The sequence below is a fragment of the Saccopteryx bilineata genome, chromosome 5 (genome assembly GCF_036850765.1).
Source record: "Saccopteryx bilineata isolate mSacBil1 chromosome 5, mSacBil1_pri_phased_curated, whole genome shotgun sequence".
Classification (NCBI taxonomy): Eukaryota; Metazoa; Chordata; class Mammalia; order Chiroptera; family Emballonuridae; genus Saccopteryx; species Saccopteryx bilineata.
Genome location: NC_089494.1, coordinates 124,525,825 through 124,540,965, shown reverse-complemented (window position 1 = coordinate 124,540,965; position 15,141 = coordinate 124,525,825). Strand labels below are relative to the sequence as shown.

Genomic DNA, 15,141 nt, shown 5'->3' with positions numbered 1-15,141 from the left:
AGATGATTTGCCTAGGGAGGAAAGCTCATACTTCTCTCACAGCAAAGCCACTCTGGTGCTGGTATGCCATTAATAACAGAGAATTCCCGCCACCTGGGCTGTGGCAAGAAAAGCCATGGGGTGTGGCAGAGAATCCAACTTTGGTAGCATGAGAACCATCTGTATGTAAATTCCCACTCAGATTCTTGCCTTAAACTCTCAGCCCCAAGTATCATGACATTGACGTGGAGGTGATGGCATCACCTCTGTAGGAAAAACAGCTGTGTTAGACTTCCTCACTTATACTTCGCATGATTAGTGCACGAGCATGTGGCAGACCCATGTGTGTGTAGCCTATGTAAGGCTATAGGTGCTTGTCCTCAGGGCAGTGTTGAGTGGATCACTTGCCTGCCTCTGCGAGGGGATATTACGCTGTTCATTCGCCTGCTGCCATGAGAAGTAGTTTTCCTCTGCCTGTTTGCTCATCTGCGGTTGGGAGAATCTATTAAACGGAATGGCCCACCGCTTTCTGGCTCCACAGTTCTTTCACCGTCTTCCTGAATCCAACGTTGTGGGGCAGCTGTGTTAGGCTTGCTCGCAGGTTTACCAGCTGCAAGTACTTTGCTTGATCAGTGCGTGAGCACGAGGCAGAGGCATGTGTGCATAGCCTGTATAAGGGCTATGGTGCTGCCCCTGGGCGGTGATTCTCCCAGATCACTCTCAGCCACCATGAGGTACGGGTTTCCTTGCTCCCTTGCTCTTACTGCGAAGAGCAGATTTTCCTTTGTTTATTAGCTCATTCCCTTTTGTTGTTTATTCACTCGCCTGTCTTTGCGGGCCTCTGATAAACAGGTATGACCCGACACTTTCTGGCTCCGCAGTTTCTCTACCGTTAGCCTGAATTCAATGTGAACCTGCCTGCCCATGATAGCGGTCACCGGCATTGCAATCATGCACTCAAAAATTTGTCAAGAGGGTAGGTCTCATGTTAACCATTCTTACTACAATAAAAATGTTTCAATGATTTTTCTAGTTTTTTTCCTAGTTTTTATGCACCTGCTTTTGACTCCTGGCCCCCAAAACAGGATGTGGGTCTGGGAACAGAACTTTTCCCCTCCATCTTCAGAAAGATAACTCATTTTTCTTCCTCTAAAACCAGCAGTCTGAAAAGAGTGCAAGTAGAGTCACATTTTTTGTTTTGTTTTGATTTGTAAGTCAGAGGGTTAAAATAGATGAAAAATTGGTAAAATTGGTAAATTTAAAATTGGTAAAATCTGATACCAATTGATTTATGTAATAAAAGCACACAGAGTCCAAATTTATGCTTTTGAGAAATACCAGAGGTTATAGAAATGATTTGATTCATTTGTCACAAACCTAAACCTGACACTTTATCTGTGCACCACTTCAACCAAAGTAAGAGCTGCCTCGTTTGCTGGTGGTAAGCACTGTGGGCAGGCATGAAGATCGACAGCTCACAGTGTCCTCTGACATGGCGTGGGTCTGAGCAGAACGAGGCAGTATGTTAAAAACAAAGTGTGATACCGGTGGTCGAGGCCAGGAAGGTTCACGTTGGATTCGGACAGACAATAGAGGAACCGTGGAGCTGGAAAGCGTTGGGCCACACCTGTTTATTGGAGGCTCACAAAGACAGGCTAGTAAATAAACAAAAGGGAAAGAGCTAATAAAGGACAATCTGCTATTCATAGTAAGGGCAAGGGAGCAAGGAAAACTGCACCTCACGGTGGTGGGAGAGAGATCTGGGAGAATCGCCCCCCAGGGGAAGCACCATAGCCTTATACAGGCTATGCACACGTGCCTCTGCCATGTGCTCACGCACTAATCAAGAAAAGTCCTTGCAGTCGGTAAAGCTGTGAGCAAGCCTAACACAGCTGCCCCACACCAGGGAACTCTGCAAAAGTGGGCTGCACCTGGTGAGCTTTTCCTGCTCTCGGCCCAGCTTTTGCAGACTGCTACCATTCCCTGCTTTTACCACAATTCACCCCTCCCTCCTCTGTGCACCATCTCCACCTGCCCGAAATGCTTTTGCTCTTCTCCTGCAATCCCCTTTAGCTACTCATCAAATCCTACTCAGCTTATAAACTTAGTTTACTCTTTTAAAAATGAATTGCCTTGGTCCTGGCCGGTTGGCTAAGTAGATAGAGCCTGGACTGGTGTGCACACTTTCTGGGTTTGCTTTCTGGGTGAGAAATGACCATCTGCTTCTCTCCCCTTCCCTCTCCCCCTTCTCTCTCTCTTTCCTTTCTCACAGCCAGTGACTCCACTGGTTCAAGTGTTGGCCCCAGACCCCCTGAGGATGGCTCAGTTGGACAGAGCATTGGCCTCAGGCACTGAAGATAGCTCAGTTGATTCAAGCATAGCCACAGACGGGGTTGCCCAGTGAATCCCTGTTGGAGCGCATGCAGGAGTGGGTATCTATCTCCCTTCCTCTCAATTAAAAAAGAAAATGGATTGCTCCCATTTTATGTTCTCCCACTCAGTACAATTCCCATATCCAGCTGTTTGTTTGCATTTCTGTCTCCCGCAGCTTTGTTATGAGCTCCATGAGGGCAGTAATAGTATCTCAGTGGTTGCTGGATCCCCGGGCCTAACAGACTCTCTCTTGGGAGACTTCAGTATTTATTGTTGAGGGATTATCTCCTCTGCCAAACCATGTTTTATTTCTTGCCGTGCCTGGAACACCTACCTCCTACTAAAGAATATCTATTCTCATATCCTGTACTTTGGTTATCCGTTGCCACATGATAAACTACCTCAAACCTTAGTGCCTGACAACATGATTTAGCATTTCTCATGATTCTGTGGGTTGGTCAAACTTGTATCAATTACTCTTCTGTTCCGTATAGTATAGATTGTGGCCATATATGTGGCTGCGTTCAGCTTAGGAGCTTAGCTGGGACAGAATAGCCAAAAGACTTCACTCAGAAGACACGCAGTTGGTGCTGGCCATTGGCTGGGACCTCTGGGTTCTCCCCCACATGGCTCCTCTTCCTCCACAGTCCAGACGGGCTTTCTCACAGGTGGCAGCTGAGTTCCAAAAAGCAGAAGCTGCCTGTGTACCACATCACTTCCCCTGCACTCTGTTGGCCAGAGCAAGTCACAAAGCCAGCCCAGATTCAACAGGAGAGGAGACAGGATCTACCTCTTGATGTAGGAAAAGCTGTGGATAAGGGGAGGGGAGAAATTGTTGGTGACCAGATTTAAAGACAGTCTCCCCACCCTGAGTAGTTCTTATAACAGTGAGTGCCCTTATTTCTACTAAAGGATTTACTTCACTCCAATGTGCTTGGCAACTTGTTAGCTACCTGATTTACTTATAAATGAATCTGACAAGGCTCTCTCTGTCTTTATCCAGAGCTAATTTGCATTATTCCCACTAGCTGCCTACCTTCCAGTGTGCAGATCAATCCTTTGTTTTGCTGAAACAATTGGGGGTGGGAGGCCCCAATTAAAACCTTCTTTTACAGGGAGCAATCACTTCCTTTTTGGAGACTAATATGGAAAAAAGACACTCAATTGTGCAGAAACTTAGATGCTTCTTATGAAATATCATTAAACATTTTCCCCAGGAAACACCACACAGAACAATAGGGTTTCATTAGTTAATTTTTGTATCAGTAAAAGTAGGCTAATCGCCTCAACAACAAACTCTGCAATTTCAATGACTTAACATATTACAGTTTAATTTTTACTTTGACTTGGACCTGCGATGTGGGTCCAAGTCAATGGGGCCACTTGGATCTATGCAGTCATTCAAGAACCTGGGGGTAGGGGCAACTCTGCCACCATGACTCCCACAGTCATCCTGGGCATTGACATCCAGCTAAAAAGGAAGAACGGTTTGGGAGAGTTTTATAAGCCAGAACTGGAAATGGAGCAAAGCACTTCCTCTCATTGACCACATCTCAGTCACATGGCCAAAGCCATGTGATGGATCAGCAGCCAGTGTCCTGGACCATAAAAATTACACACAGAGTATAACTTATTCCTGTTAGTACACAGCTCACACTCATTGTGATCACTCAGACCCAGGAAGAGGAGGGTGAGCATGCCTAAAAAATTAAGAAATGGATGAGCACATTTCCCCTCAACTTTCTGAGTATGGAAAACATGTTCCAGACTTGTATACAGTGCCATCTGCTGCTCAGGATAAAAAGTGGGAAAGGATATTGCACTGAGCTCGGGGAGCCAAGTAACCAGGCTAGGGGAATCAGAATTTAGTACATACTCTGGAAACATAAGTGGTTTGGTATCCATAGGATATTACAGAAAATTCATATAGCAGTCGTCTTCATTTAATAGACATAAAAATTGTGAGGATGAGGGAGAAGAGTTGTTTGGTTGGTGTTGGCTCAGTTTACTTATCTGTGGAATTAAGCTAGGAGATAAACACAGGAGTGAGAATCAAGAGGACTGTGTGACGGTCCCTACATAGGAAGGTAGCTGAGTATGGTGAAGCATGTGATTGGAGTAAAAACAAAACAAAACCAAAAAATTAGAAAGAATTAAGTCTCAGCTTTGTCATTACCTGAGCTGTAATTTCCTCTGTTTTAAAGTGAGAGAACAAGAAGACTTCCTAGACCCCTTTCAGCTAAAAGTTTTAAATTAAAATTTATTTATTTATTTATTCATCTTACAGAGGAGAGGGAGGGACAGAGAGAGAAGAGACAGAGAGAGAGAAGGGGGGAGGAGCTGGAAGCATCAACTCCCATATGTGCCTTAACCAGGCAAACCCAGGATTTCGAACCGGCGACCTCAGCATTTCCAGGTCGACGCTTTAACCACTGCGCCACCTCAGGTCAGGCCAAAAGTTTTAAATCTAATCACATAGTCTCATATGACCCATATTAAAGAAGGCAGTTGAAGTCATATGAAGGCATTGGATCCCCAGAGAGAGTGGCTTTTGCTTTCTTTCTAAAAAAATCCAAATCCATCAAGAGATTCCAAGATGGCAACAGAGTAGGTAGACATTCCAACTGAGGCCCCCCAGGACCAAATTGGAGTTATAAGTAAACTTAAGAACAATCATCCTGAAAAACCAACTTTGGACTAAATGAAGAGGAGTCCATAATCAAGGATGACAGAAGAAGCCACACAGAGACTGGTAGGAAGGGTGAGAGGCAGACAGGGCTGTCCGCTCCTAGGATTCAGCAAGGCAGAGGGTACAGAGGGATTCTCATGGCTGGGAAGGTCACTCTGAGAGGGGAGGGTCCTCAGCCCCAGGCACCCAGCCTAGAGCCCCAGAGCCTGCAAGAGGTGCCCATATAGCATTTGGTGGTAAAAAAAAGATGAGGTTTCTGTCTGCAAGAAAGGGCCAGGCACTTTCAGAGATGCAGGCTCTGTCTCAAAGGGCCCACACTGAAAATCTCATTCACATCTAGTTACACGGGGCCCCAGCAGAGGGGAGAGCTCAGAGGACTAGAGTTTTGTGAGGAGAATGCGAATTTGGAGGCCGGGGGGTGGGGAACACAGTGGGGGACGGCCACTGGAACCCCTGTGTGGAGTCATTCTCTAAAACTGCAGTTGTCATCTTCCTTGGGTGGAGCAGTCCCCTCCATGTGGCATCAGCCTGGGGGAAAGCAACTGCCCACATTCGGGAATCTCTCTTGCCCCACATGAAATGCTCTGGTGGCCAAGCCCAAGCAGGTTCACATTGAATTCAGACAGACAGCAGAGGAACTGCAGAGCTTGAAAGTGTCTGGCCAAACCCATTTATTGGAGGCTCACAGAGACAGGCAAGCAAATAAACAAAGGAAAACTGCCTTTCACAGTGGAGGGCAAAGGATCAGGAACACCACTCCTCACAGTGCAGCTGAGGGGATCAGGGGACTATAGCCCGCAGTGGTGGGAGAGCAATCTGGGAGAATCACCCCTGAGGGAAAGCACCCATGGCTTTTCATAGAGACACGCATGCGGCTTTCTGCCACATGCTCGTGCACCAATTGTGCAAAGAGCTTGTAGCCAGGAAACCAGCAAGTAATCCTAACACAGCTGTTTTCCCCATACAGCCCTACAGAGATTGGGCCATTCTGAGAAGTAAGCCAGGAAGCAGGAGGTGTGTCAGTGACTCAGTTTCCTGGTGTTGAGGCTGGAGCTTTCCCCTACACTCTCCCAAGAATATGACTGGTGCTTCAGCCTCAAGAGAGATTCAGTAGAAACTGTCCAGACTGTGAGCAGACCACATCTCTGGGTCTCAGAAGCCACATCCACTGGACTCCTAGTGGCCACACCCTACTGAGGTCTGAAAAAAAGTCAGGACACACTGCCACCTGGCTCCCTCAGGTAGGAGCCACACTCACCACCTTTCCTAATCCCTGAATTGCTCCAGGCTCTAAACTCGTGATGGCGAAACATTTTATAAAAACCACCCACTTTTTCAGTGCTGGTCAACCTGGTCCCTCCTGCCCACTAGTGGATGGTCCAGCTTTCATGATGGGCCAATCATGGTGCCATTTGGTTGCTCCGATACTGCCCACCATGAAAGCTGAAATGCCCACTAGTGGGCAGGCGGGACCAGGTTGACCAGCACTGCAAAAGTGGGCGGTTTTTATAAAAAGGTTCGCCATCACGGCTCTAGACTCTACGAGAGGTTTTATTCAATGGCTGAGCCCAACAAGCAGCCAGAGGCAGTAGGAGAACCATGGGCTTTAGCTGACTTGCCCCCAGGCCCAGTGTGGGTAAAAGCCAGCCTAGATGTGCAGCTTGGTATTTCCATGTGCACCTGGGCCCAGCAGAGGCAGCCACAACTCTGGTTTGCTTGTAGCTCCAAGAAGGGTCATGAGGGCCAGTCACAGGTGGTGTCTTGCACTATACAGTGCCAGGTTCTCTTCTGGGAGGCTCAGGACCAGCACATCCAGTGGCCAGCTACAGAGAGCATTGGAGCAAGACCCTGCTACCCTTGCTGGTGGCATGTCCAAAGGTAGGGCTTGTTGGACACCGGGCCCAGCTAGGTGAGTTCCACTTTCTGTGGTCAGCACCTGCACAGCAGTTCACATGTGCATTGGATAGGGTGGAGCTTCACAGTCAGCCAGCCCAGGACCCAGATATCCTGCCCCCTCTGGGTTAGATTCCACAGAGGGAAGAGAGAGAGCCTTGGAGCATGGACTTCAAGGTGTGGGTTCCTTGGAGCCTATTGTTTGGACTGGTTGATGGACTTAGACTCTTTCTAGGGGGAGACATGGTCAGCCTCAGGGGAGGACTCTCTTGGTCTTCCTCCCTGAGACCAGGGGCTCCCAGCTAGAAGAACTGCACAGGGGACTGTCAGACCGATCCAACCTAAACCTACAGCTCATGTTTCTGGGAAAAACTGAAGTGGAATATTCAGCAATGGCTGAAGGATTAGGCTCAGCCACATTCCTTATACTGAGCTCCTGATCAAGAGAACCCTGAAGTAGGGGGTCCCACTAATGTTGTCCTCCTGACCTCAGCTGTCCCAACCCATTAAGATTGCAACCGATAGAGGGGTTGGTGGGGTGAGGCCAGTCTGAGCCCTCACTGCAGTCTTTCTACAAAAGACTGTGGGAAGGCAACATGGCTGCAAGAGGAGGTGGAGAGCTGAAAAGTGGAGGCAAATTATATGGAATTTGGGCCCCTTTACTGAGCTGCTCTCAGCTCTAAGCAGGAGGAAGCTGATCCTTATACACAGGTTGGCCTTTCCCATACTACCCAAGCACAGAAAATGCAAACAAACAGTGAACAGAGCAGTAGCTCCAGATAGGTAGCCCATGGTGAGTTACAAACAGTGGATGACATCAACCCATACCCAAACTCTGCCCAACAGGACCCAGAACCAATACAACTAGTAGTGGGTAGCAGACCATACCAATGCTAGACTCAGCGATCTACACAAGTGGCACAATCAAAGGAATAGCCCAGCAGACACCACACACTGAGGAAAATAAATACACCCCATAGGAAAGACACTGCAAAGCATCTAATACACATGATCAAGTGTATTAGAGCCAGCCAGCCAGAAGGGTTAAGTCAATCCACAAAAGGCCAACAGCATTCAAGAATCACAACATGAGGGTAAATATAACCCCCTAAAAACAGTCCTAGAGCCCTGGCTGGTTGGCTCAGTGGTAGAGTGTCGGCCTCGTGTGCAGAAGTCCCGGGTTCGATTCCCGGCCAGGGCACACAGGAGAAACACCCATCTGCTTCTCCAGCCCTCCCCCTCTCCTTCCTCTCTGTCTCTCTCTTCCCGTTCCGCAGCCGAGGCTCCATTGGAGCAAAGATGGCCCGGGTGCTGGGGATGGCTCCTTGGCCACTGCCCCAGGTGCTGGGGTGACTCTGGTCACAATAGAGCGACACCCCGGAGGGGCAGAGCATCACCCCCTGGTGGGCAGAGCGTCGCCCCTGGTGAGCGTGCCGGGTGGATCCCAGTTGGGCACATGCAGGAGTCTGTCTGACTATCTCTCCCCGTTTCCAGCTTCAGAAAAATACAAAAAAAAACCCACAAAACAAAACAAAACAAAAAAAACAGTCCTAGGAGCAAGGAGGTCAGGTGGCCTGGAGGTCAGTACCACTGAGCCTACCTTCCTCATAAAGATGTCACGAGAATTTGGGAATCAGAGCACAGCTACATAATACAAAGACAAAATGGGCAGACAAAGAAATATGACCCAAATGAAGCAACAAGAGAAATCCCCAGAAAAAGAATTAAATGAAATGGAAGCAACCAAACTATCAGATATAGTTTAAGATAATGGCTATTAGAATGCTTGAAGATCTTCAACTAAGAATGGATGAGCAGAGAGAAGATAAGATGGCAATGGAGTACACGGACATACCAACTTCCACCTCCCAGAACCAAAGTGGAATACAAACTAATTTTAAGAACAATCATCTGGAAAAACCAACTTTGGACTAAACTAAGAGGACTCTTCAACCAAGGAACACTGAAGAAGCCACACTGAGACTGGTAGGAAAAGTGGAAACGTGGAGAGGGCTGCCCAGCTCCCCGGAGTGAACTGCAGCCGGGAGAGACTTGCATGGTGGGAAGTGAGTTTAGCAGAGAGGGGAGGGTCCTGAGTCCCAGAAACAAAGCCCCAGCCTATAGCCCTAGAGCCTAGAAGAGGTGTATGGACAGTATTACCTGGAAACAAGACAGAATACTGTTTGTGAGAAAGAGATTGATTTCTCAGACCCAGGATTCTCCTTAAAGGGGCCACGCAGAAAACCTCTCTCACAACCACTCACCCCGGGCTCCGGGGGATGGGGACAGAGGAGAGGACCGGAGTAGCAGAAAGAGAGTGTAATCTAGGAGGCACAGGGAGAAACATTTTGAGAGACAGCCACCCTAACCCCTGGGATGAGTCACTCCCCAAATCTGAAGTGAATATTTCCCCTGGAAACAACAATACCAACAAAGGGAAGCAGGACACCAGCCAAACAAGCTCTCCCGCGGCACTCAGAGCAGAGTTGCTTAGAAGGAGGGAGCCTTCAGCCCTACAGTAGTGAGTCTTAGGGTCTGAGCTGCAGTGCCCCCTCCCACATGGCTGAGGGCTCGCCTGAGGGCGGGTGGCGGGAAGCGGAAGCGCAGTTCTGTCGGCAAGGGTGGAAGCCGGCTGGCCACCACTGAGGCCTAGGTGTGAGCTCAGTCCTGCCCAGCTGGGGAGGAGAGGATGTGCAAAAGTGGTCAAGCCCAGCTGCGGACCGCCTGCAATCCAGCCTGCGGGGGAAGGGCAGGAGCCCCTGAAGGGGCAGAGATATGCCCTTGAACAAGGGCACAGGAGCACAGCCTTGTCCTGCCCTGGAACCAAGGCTTGTGGCCTGACTTGGGAGCTGGCTCCTCCCCCGGGGGTGGAGCCAAAAGCCCCGAACAGGCAGAATTCCGCTACTGAGGGTGGGCACACAGTCCCGCCCAGCCTGTGTAGCCAAGACTTGCAGCCGTCCCAAAAGCAGGCTCCTCCTGGAAGGGCAGGGTGAAAGCCTGGAATCAGGTGAAGACCGCAGCTGAGCAAAGGTGCTCACCCCTGCCCTCAGGGCCAAGCATAATGCCACCTACGGGGGCGGGGCAAAGGCCAAGGCCACCGAGGTTTGTACACCCGAGCATGTAATACAGCTACTCCCGTGAAGGGGAGGCAAAAACCACAGCAACAGCCCCAGGGGCAGGCACTGGCAATGCCCAGACCCAAACGCCCTAGGCAGCAACAGCAGAGGGGGTGGCAGGCCTGCAGACAGACCACACCTAGGGAAACACAGGGGCCACACCCAGTGGACTCCAGTGACCAAAAACTTCTTTTACACAGACAAAATGAGAAGGCAGAGAAATGCAACACAAATGAATCAAGAGAAATCCCCAGAAAAAGACCTGAATGAGTCACATATAACCAAATTACCAGATGCAGAGTTTAAAATAATGATTGTGAGGATGCTCAAAGATATTAGAACAACAATAGATGTTCATTATGAACACCTAAATAAAGAGATAACAAATATAAAAAAGACATTGAAATAATAAAAAAGAATCAGTCAGAATTGACAAATACAATATCAGAAATGGAGAACACAATGGAAGGAATTAAAAACAGGATGGATGAAGCTGAGAATCAAATCAACAAGTTAGAGGACACGATAAATGAAAGCATGGCAGCAGAGCAGCAAAAAGAAAAGAGACTCAAAAAGTCTGAGGAAACTCTAAGAGAGCTCTGTGACAACATGAAGAGAAATAAGATCTGCATCATAGGGGATCCTGAAGAAGAAGAGAAAGAACAAGGAATAGAGACTTTGTTCAGACATATCATAGCTGAAAACTTCCCTCAATTAAGGCAGGAAAACATCTCACAAGTTCAAGAAGCACAGAGTACTCCATAAAGAGAAACCCAAAGAAATCTACACTGAGACACTTCATAATTAAAATACCAAAGTTAAGTGATAAAGAGAAAATATTAAAAGCTGCAACATAAAAAAAAAACTATCACATACAAAGGAGCCCCCATAAGGATGACTTTCGACTTCTCAATAGAAACACTTGACGCCAGAAAGGAATGGCAAGAAATATTCAAAGTAATGCAGAACAAGAGCCTACAACCAAGACTACTTTATCCAGCAAGGCTATCATTTAAAATTGAAGGAGAAATAAAAAGCTTTACGGACAAAAAAAATCTCAAGGAATTCACTACAACCAAACCAAGGCTGCAAGAAATGCTAAGGGGCCTGTTGTAAACAGATCAAAGGAGAAAAAGAATATAGCAAAAGAGGAATATAGTTTTAAAGAATAAAAAGGCAATAAACAACTACATATCAATAATAACCTTATATGTAAATGGTTTAATGATCCGATCAAAAGACATAGGGTAGCTGCGTTGATAAGAAATCAGGACCCATACATATGCTGTCTACAAGAGACACACCTTAAAACAAAAGATGCACATAGACTGAAGATAAAAGGATGGAAGAAATGTTTCAAGCAAATGGATATGGAAAAAAAAGCTGGGGTAGCAATCCTTATTATATCAGACAAAATGGACTTTAGAACAAAGGCTAAAGTAAGAGATAAAGAAGATCACTACATAATGATATAGGGAGCAATCCAACAGGAAGATATAACCTTTATAAATATCTACGCACCCAATATAGGAGTACCTAAATATATAAAGCAGACTTTGATGGATTTAAAGGGTGAGATCAACAGCAATACTATAATAGTAGACGATTTCAATACCCCACAAACATCACTAGATAGATCCTCAAGAAAGAAAATTAACAAAGAAACAGCAGACTTAAAGGACATACTAGATCAACTCGATTTAATAAATATCTTCAGAACCTTTCACCCTAAAGCAGCAGAATGTACATTCTTTTCAAGTGCTTTTAGTACATTCTCTAGGATAGACCACATGTTAGTGCACAAAAGCAGTCTTAACAAATTTAAGAAGATTGAAATCATATCAAGCACTTTCTCTGATCACAATGGCATGAAACTACAAATCAACCACAACAGAAAAGCTCAAAAATTCTCAAACACTTGGAAACTAAATAGCATGTTATCAAATAACAAATGGGTTAACAATGAGGTCAAAGAAGAAATAAAAAAATTCCTAGAAACGAACAATAATGAGCATATATCAACTCAAAATTTATGGGACACAGAAAAAGCAGTCCTGAGAGGGAAGTTCATAGCATTACAGGCATACCTTAAAAAGCTAGAAAAAGCTCAAATACAAAACTTGACCCTGCATCTAAAAGAACTAGAAAAAGAACAGCAAGTAAAGCCCAGAGCTAGTAGAAGGAAGAAAATAATAAAGATCAGAGCAGAAATAAATGACATAGAGCCTAAAGAAACAATACAGAGGATCAATGAAACCAAGAGATGGTTCTTTGAAAAGGTAAACAAGATCAATGAACCTTTAACCAGACTCACCAAGAAAAAAAGAGAGAAGACTCAAATAAATAAAATTAGAAATGAGAGAGGAGAAATAACAACTGACACAATAGAAATACAATATATTGTAAGAAAATACTATGAAGATCTGTATGCCAAAAAACTAGACAACCTAGATGAAATGGACAAATGCCTTGAAACATATAATCTTCCAAAAATAAATCTGGAAGAATCAGAAAACCTAAACAGAACAATTACAACAAATGAGATTGAAACAGTTATCAAAAAACTCCCAAAAAAGAAAAGTCCTTGGCCTGATGGCTTCACAAGTGAATTCTACCAAATATTCAAAATAGAACTAACTCCTATTTTTCTCAAGCTATATAAAAAAATTCAAGAGGAAGGAAGACGTCCAAGCTTCTTTAATGAGACGAGTATAATTCTGATTCCAAAACCAAACAAAGACAACACACAAAAAGAAAATTATAGGCAATATCCCTGATGAATTTAGATGCTAAAATCCTTAACAAAATATTAGCAAACCGGATCCAGCAATATATGAAAAAAATCATACACCATGATCAAGTGTGATTTATTCTTGGGAGGCAAGGCGGGTACAATATTTGCAAATCAATCAATGTGATTCATCACATAAACAAAAGGAAGGAGAAAAACCACATGATAATTTCAATAGATGCCAAAAAAGCATTTGATAAAATCCAGCACCCGTTCATGATCAAAACTCTCAGCAAAGTGGGAATGCAGGGAACATACCTCAACATGATAAAGACCATCTATGAAAATCCCACAGCTAACATCATACTCAATGGGCAAAAAATAAAAGCAATCCCCTTAAGATCAGGAACAAGGCAGGGGTGCCCCCTTTCACCACTCTTATTCAACATAGTTCTGGAAATCCTAGCCATAGCAATCAGACAAGAAAATGAAATAAAAGGCAACCAAATTGGAAAAGAAGAAGTAAAACTATCATTATTAGCAGATGATATGATATTGTATATAGAAAATTCTAAAGTCTCAGTCAAAAACCTACTGGACCTGATAAATGAATTCAGCAAGGTGGCAGGATATAAAATTAATACTCAGAAATCAGAGGCATATTTATACATTAACAATGAACTGTCAGAAAGAGAAATTAAGGAAGCAATCCTCTTCACCATTGCAACCAAAAAAATAAAGTACCTAGGAATAAATTTAATCAGGGAGATTAAAGACTTGTACTTGGAAAATTATAAAACATTGATAAAAGAAATCAGGGAAGATACAAACAAATGGAAGCATATACCATGCTCATGGTTAGGAAGAATAAACATCATTAAAATGTCTTTTATATTACCCAAAGCAATTTATAAATTCAATGCAATACTGATTAAAATATCAGTGACTTACTTCAAAGATATGGAACACATATTCCAAAAACTTATATGGAATCAAAAAAGAACAGGAATAGCCTCAGCAATCTTGAAAAGGAAGAATAAAGTGAAAGGTATCAGATTTCCAGATATCAAGTTATACTACAAGGCCATCGTACTCAAAACAACCTTGCATAAGAACAGGCAATAGAACAGAACTGAGAACCCAGAAATAAACCCACATGTTTATGAACAACTGATATTTGACAAAAGAGGTAAGAGCATACATTGGAGTAAAGACAGCCTCTTCAACAAATGGTGTTGGGAAAATTCGACAGCTACCTGCAAAAAACTGAAACTAGACCACCAACTAACACCATTCACAAAAATAAACTCAAAATGGAAAAAAACTTAAATGTAAGCCATAAAACCATAAGCATCTTAGAAGAAAACATAAGCAGTAAGCTCTCTGACATCTCTCACAGCAATATATTTGCCGATTTATCTCCACAGGCAAGTGAAATAAAAGACAATATAAACAAATGGGACTATATCAAAATAAAAAGCTTCTGCACAGCTAAAGACAATAAGAACAGAATAAAAAGCCATACTACACAATGGGAGAATATATTTGACAATACGTATGATAAGAGGTTAATAACCAAAATTTATAAAGAACTTGTAAAACTCAATACCAAGAAGACAAACAATCCAATCAAAAAATAGGCAAAAGTAATGTATAGACACTTCTCCAAAGAGGACATACAGATGGCCGATAGGTATATGAAAAAATGCTCAACATCACTAATCATTAGAGAAATACAAATTAAAACCACAATGACATATCATCTCACACCAGTCAGAATGGCGCTCATCAACAAAACAACACAGAATAAGTGCTGTCGAAGCTGTGGAGAAAAGGGAACCCTCCTGCACTGCTGGTGGGAATGCAGACTGGTGCAGCCACTGTGGAAAGCAGTATGGAGATTCCTCAAAGAATTAAAAATTGAACTTCCTTTTGACCCAGCTATACCACTTTTAGGAATATACCACAAGAACACCATAGCACTGTTTCAAAGAAGAAATGCACTTCCATGTTTATGGCAGCATTGTTCACAATAGTGAAGATCTGGAAACAGCCCAAGCGTCCATCAGTGGACGAGTGGATTGAAAAGCTTTGGTTCATATATACTATGAAATACTACTCAGCCATAAGAAATGATGACATCAGATCATTTACGGCAACATGGATGGACCTTGATAACATTGTACTGAGCGAAATAAGTAAATCAGAAAAAACTAAGAACTATATGATTCCATACATAGTTGGGACATAAAAATGAGACTCAGAGACATGGACAAGAGTGTGGGGGTTATGATGTGGGAGGAGGAGAGGGAGGGGGTTGGGGAGGGGAGGGGCACCAAGAAAACCAGTTAGAAGGTGAC

General features: G+C 44.4%; 1 non-coding gene across 1 annotated transcript; it reads left to right on the top strand.

Moving 5' to 3' along the window:
• The first annotated feature begins 8,059 nt into the window (after positions 1-8,059).
• On the top strand, positions 8,060-8,135 carry TRNAT-CGU (transfer RNA threonine (anticodon CGU)). Its single transcript has one exon. It is a non-coding gene; the product is annotated as a tRNA-Thr (tRNA).
• The last annotated feature ends 7,006 nt before the right edge of the window (positions 8,136-15,141 follow it).